Source organism: Saccostrea echinata, unplaced genomic scaffold (genome assembly GCF_033153115.1).
Source record: "Saccostrea echinata isolate AGI-Se365-2 ecotype Australia unplaced genomic scaffold, CSIRO_AGI_Sech_v1 ptg000054l, whole genome shotgun sequence".
Classification (NCBI taxonomy): Eukaryota; Metazoa; Mollusca; class Bivalvia; order Ostreida; family Ostreidae; genus Saccostrea; species Saccostrea echinata.
Genome location: NW_026889803.1, coordinates 28,379,718 through 28,385,833, shown reverse-complemented (window position 1 = coordinate 28,385,833; position 6,116 = coordinate 28,379,718). Strand labels below are relative to the sequence as shown.

Here is a 6,116-nt window from a genome sequence, read left to right as displayed (position 1 = left end):
ATCAAGTTCAAAAATGCTTAGAACTTTCCAATTATTATAATAGTTATACATGCAAGTCTTGATGGCGAGTTATTAATAAGATCCCACAACTGTTTTCCCTAAGTTTACTACACAGACACTTGATGTTTTAAACCTTTCTCTTTATTGATAAAAATATTATTATAGTATGGGAATATTTTTATCAATAAAGAAAAAGGTTTAAAGTGTCAAGTTCCTGTGGTTTAGTATTAGGTAAATGATTCTCATAGTTTGTACAGTGTAGTATCATCACCGTAATTATTTTATATATTCTTTTTACATAATTTAAACAAAAACGTATGCAAAATACATGTACATGTAGTACTTGTTGAATTCAGTAAATTGTTTTGCCAAACTTGAAAAGGAGGAAAAGAGCTGGAGAAGTCGGGTTGTGATGATTTCAAAATTATATTTTTGTATAAAGCAGATGTCTATATTTGTTGCTTCTGTATGATATGTACTTTTATTGCTAATAAATATATGGCCGAGTTCAACATAACTTTTTGATTGATTATTTTATTATTTGGCATATCAAATCTTTAAGATCAACCTTTAGATTGTTTCTTGACAATACCGTATAAATAATATTACCCGCTTATATGGGCTAGGTATTTTTTCTGCAACAGCTGCAACATTAATTCCCGTACTACGAACCAAAGAGAGCATTTTTATGCCCCCATATCAAAGATTCGGGGGTATATAGTTTTTGCCCTGTCCATCCGTCTATCTGTCTGTTTGTCTGCAAAAACTTTAACATTGCTCATAACTTTTGATTGGTTGAAGCTATGGCTTTCATATTTCACATGTGTATTCCTTGTGACAAGACCTTTCTTTGGGTACCATCATTTTTGACCTTGACCTTGGAGTTTGACCCAGTTATACAAAATTTTTCCCAACTTTATCCTTGGCCATAACTTTTCAATGGTTGGTGCTAGGGCTTTAATACTTCACATGTGTAATCCTTGTGACAAGACCTTCCTTTGGATACTAACAACTTTGACCCTTTGACCTTGACCTTGGAGTTCGACCTATTTTGAAAAACTTTAACATTGGCTATAACTTTTGAACGGTTGATGCTAGGGCTCTCATATTTCATATGTGTAATCCTTGTGACAAGACCCTCCTTTGGATACCAACAATTTTGACCTTTGACTTTGGAGTTTGACCTTCTTTTGAAGAACTTTAACATTGGCCATATCTTTTGAACGGTTGACACCAGGGCTCTCATATTTCACATGTGTAATCCTTGTGACAAGACCTTCCTCTGGATACCAACAACTTTGACCCTTTGACCTTGACCTTGGGGTTTGACCTACTTTTGAAAAACTTTAACATTGGCCAAATCTTTTGAACGGTTGGTGCTAGGGCTTTCATTCTTCACATATGTTATCCTTGTGACAAGACCTTCCTTTGGATACCTACAATTATAGCCCATTGACCTTGACCTTGGAGTTTTACCTACTTTTGAAAAACTTTAACCTTGGCCATATCTTTTAAATGGTTGGTGTTAGGGCTTTCACATTTCACGTGTATTTCTTGTGAAAAGGACTTTCCTTGGGCACCATTAATTTTTACTTGACCTTGATGTTTGACTTACTTTTGAAAAATTTTAACCTTTTCCATATCTTTTCAATGGTTGCTGCTAGGGCTTTCATATTTTACAAGTAGTCAAGTATATTCCTCGGTACAAGACCTTACTTTGGGTACCAACATATTTGATTTGCATTTGAGAAAGTTTAATCTTCGCTATAAGTTGCCATACGGGGGCATCAGTGCTTCACAAACACATCTTGTATTTTTTAAGTAATACAAATGCAATATAGGCTCATTTTGAGAAGGTAAATAAATAAAAATATTTTACTCGTTATAACGAGTTAATATCTCATGAAACAAAATCTCATTACAAGTTACCTCGTTGTAATGAATAAAAATCTCTTTATAACGAATAAATATCTTGTTATAACGAGTAAACATCCCGTTATAACGAGTAAACATCTTGTGATAACCATATAACTAACTCGGTATAACAATATAGCTCACTTGTAATAAGGAGTTAATAATCTCCCTATAACGAAATAATGTTTACTTCATTTTACTATTTTAACAAGCTAATTCAGAGAATTTGTGTCCTCGCTTAGGGAAAAAAGAAGATCATGCGTAGTTCGGGGGAGGGGGGTGTCGGACCCCCCCCCCCGGATTTGTAAAATTATTAAATGTATACATGTATATTTAAGCATATAAAAATGCCAATATGGATATAAAGATTTGATTGCTTATTCTTTAACATGTGTATTGAAGATTCTTTTTATATAGAATATTTACCACACTGTAATAATGATTTACATATGAGAAGTTTGTACACACCAGACCGTCCAGACGTCATAACTTTTTTCATTTCATATGTTGAATGCTATCATTTAGTAAATTAGGGGGGTGGGGGGTCGTGCGGGATTTGAACCCGGGACCTCTCATTTGCCAAGCAAGAATCATACCTCTAGACCAAAGAGGAGGAATAACAAAATCTTCTTTACACATATTAAAGAATAAACAATCAAATCTATATATCCATATTGGCATTTTTAATTTGCTTTAGTATACATGTATACATTTAATAATTCTGCAAATCTGAGTGATCTTAATTAAGCAACCAATACAGATTTTAAACCTCGATATTTGATTAAATGCTAGATTTATTACCTAGACAGCTGGTAGCGCACTATTCCTAAGTAGAAAGTACATTGTAGCATCCACGTTATAAATAATTCTCGAATTTCTTGAAACCATTCTATTAGATTGTACTTAGGAGAGATCCCATATTGTAATATTGTTAACTTGCCTGGGATACAAAACGGTTTTATGCCTTATGATTGATCTGTCTGTTAACCTCAATCAAAAGGTCATACTAGTTCATGTCCTTACTGCAAGCATAGATACTTTCACGAAAATATATGCATCTTTTAAATTACTGAAATACTTGAAATACAAATCTTTTTAAACTTGGTTCTCAAAATATTTGCCAAGCTCCTTGCAAAAGAATTTAATATCTGATTGGTGCTAGATCAAATCATTTTACATCGGGTCTCCCTGTCAATATGTGTCCGGTTTTTAGCTCACCTGAGCTGAAAGCTCAAGTGAGCTTTTCTCATCACATTTTGTCTGTAGTCCGTCCGTCTGTCTGTCCGTCTGTCCGTCCGTCTGTCTGTAAACTTTTCACATTTTCGACTTCTTCTCCAGAACAACTGGGGGGGGGGGGGGGGGGATCTGTGCATCCTTAAGCGGGGTACACAAATTCTCTGAATTTGAATCGTATCATTTCTAAAAGTTAAAATTCAAATATTCCAAGAAATTAGAAAGTTGACAATAGTCATAACCAACGTACAAAAGGATACTACTAGTATATACAATGCACTTTTTACTAAAATAGGAATATGCCGCTACTGGGTAAAGCCAAATTGAATTTAATCAAAGATGGAGAAGTTCCAGATCTGTAACAGTTGCTTAAGACACTGAGTAGATATACATGTGCTTTCCGGTATGAAAATTTCATGAAAAGAATTTTTTTTATCAAAAGCATGAAAAGTTACGGTAACAATACGAAAGATTTATAAGCATGATCATAATTGATACTACATGTATAGCAAATCTGGCTCATCAGGAGGACATATTTTCGAGATATGTAAAGTTAGCTACTAGTAACCGGCTACTAGTAACTGACTTAAAATGAGAATAAAGCTAGCTACTAGTAACTAGCTACGACAAGTGGGTAAAGCTAGCTACTAGAAACTGGCTAAAACATGTCAATAAAGCTAGCTTCTAGTAGCTGGCTACTAGAAACTGAATTTAAACGTAGTTCTAGTATCTGGTTACATTACAAATATTAATTTAAAGAAAAAAAATAATGTATTGAATGCCTTTAAAAAAAATAAATAACAATCGTGTATTTTTGTTTCGCTAGTCAAAATATCTTATATTAAAATATGCTACTTTTGATCTATACTTGCAGTTTAATACTATATTGTTGCGTACGCATTTTCAGTTAGTCATATCTTTGAAAAATCGTAAGTGTTCAATTTCTTTTATATATTACGAAGACCTAACTTCCGTCAGAACAGCCTTCTACTTCTTTTTTTGATTTCACAAACGTTAATTATTTTGTCTCAAGTTGTTTAAAAAGTTTATTGATCAAAATAAAATTATATTCTGATCAAAACATATAAAATTTGGTATAACATAGTCAATAAATACAATGGATTTAAAAACGTGAATTTCTTTAGTACAGTTTCATAATATACATAAATGTGCTTTGCAGAGTAAATTTGTACATAAAGTTAACATCCCCCAAGCAGGTAGATATTTAGACAGCAGATATATACTGATACAGCTGATAAAAGAATTCTTCAAGGTTCTCAACATGACATATTACTAACGATTTATATTTATCTTTTAATATAACTTCAGCTACTAGAGAATTTTTGTGAGACATACGTAAAGTTTGCGATACAAATATTAACATCATTGAAGTAACTGGTTCTTAATTGATTCACATTTCACAAAACGCGCTAGTAGCTGAAGATATCACTACAGATATCTTGGCAACTTCAGTGCAAGATCATGTGGAGAACCAAACAGGAAGTTTATATCAGCAATATAAGATATTAGATATTAGCTAAATAAGAATCCTGTTACTTCAATGATATCAACATTTGTATCCCAAACTTGCATTATATTACATAAAAAGTACGAGTAGCTGAGTATATCACTACAAATATCTTGGTAACTTCAGTTCCAGATCATCGGACAGAATAGATGTCTTCGAAATTTATAAAAGAAACGGCACACTAACAGTTTTTCTAAGATATGACTAATGCAAAATGCATACGCAATGATAGTATTAATCTGCAAGTAGAGATTAAAAGTAGCATATTTTAATATAAGATTATTTGACTAGCGAAACAAAAATACGAGATTGTATTTATTTTTTTTTAAATGCATTCAATACATTACTTTCATTTTCTTCAAATTAATATTTGTAATTTTAAGCCAGTTACTAGAAGCTGCGTACCTTTAGTTACTCACATTGCAAGCCAGTTACTAGTAGCTAGCTTTACTCACATGTCGTAGCCAGTTACTAATAGCTAGCTTCATTCACATTTTAAGTCAGATACATGTACTAGTAGCTAACTTTACCCACTTATCGTAGCCAATTACTAGTAGCCAACTTTACCAACTTGTCGTAACTAGCTACTAGTAGCCAGTTACTAGTAGCCAACTTTACCCACTTGTCGTAGCCAGTTACTAGTAGCTAACTTTACATATCTATATTTTCGTAGCGCTTGGAGTTTTGTTTACGATAGGTATCCTCTTCTTCGTCTTCCTCGCTGCGTTTGGCAAAAATAAAACAAAATCGACAGCAGCAGCCTAGGAATCCAATTATAACCAGAGCGACGAGAGCAAGAACGGAGATTTCTAGGTATTCTATCCAATGTATAAGGTTCTTTAGGTAAACAGCTGGCGCCTTCTGTTCGAGATACCAAAAGTTCAACTGTATCTACTCTTTAATTCTATTTCTTATTACGTTTCACTATCTCTGTAGTTATATTTACAATGAACTAATATGAACCTTAAAAATTCAATTTTATACATTTGTAAATTTATAACATCAGAAAGTAAAGAATCCTATCTCTCACGTAAATCAGGTACATTTATCATGATTTGTAATATGCTCAGGTAATATGCTCATCTATTTTTGAAAGGTCCCTAACAACTGCTCCAAAAGTGACCATTTTGTATTTGTTTAATAATTTTCATAAAGGTTCTCTGTATTTTAAATTGTTATTTATTATTTTCTTATCATGCGCCAGGTCGTTCTATCAAATCTACATAAATATATAAGTAAACAAAGCCAATTTGAAGAGATTTGTTTCACAGCATAAGGCTACTGTTTTAAGAATTAGACAAACGTTGAATAAAAGCAGGAATCATAAAAGATCTAGACATGAAGCTGAAAATTATTTTCTTGTAAATTACTCAATAAACATGCATTTTTAGGAGTTTTTAAGTATTTTCTTCATTGTTATCCTTCCATTTATTTCCTCTTT

At 32.7% G+C, this 6,116-nt stretch overlaps 1 protein-coding gene across 1 annotated transcript in view; it reads left to right on the top strand.

Moving 5' to 3' along the window:
- The window catches only part of LOC133172466 (uncharacterized), a 57,242-nt gene that overhangs the window by 30,823 nt on the left and 20,303 nt on the right, over nucleotides 1–6,116 (top strand). The window lies entirely within an intron of this gene.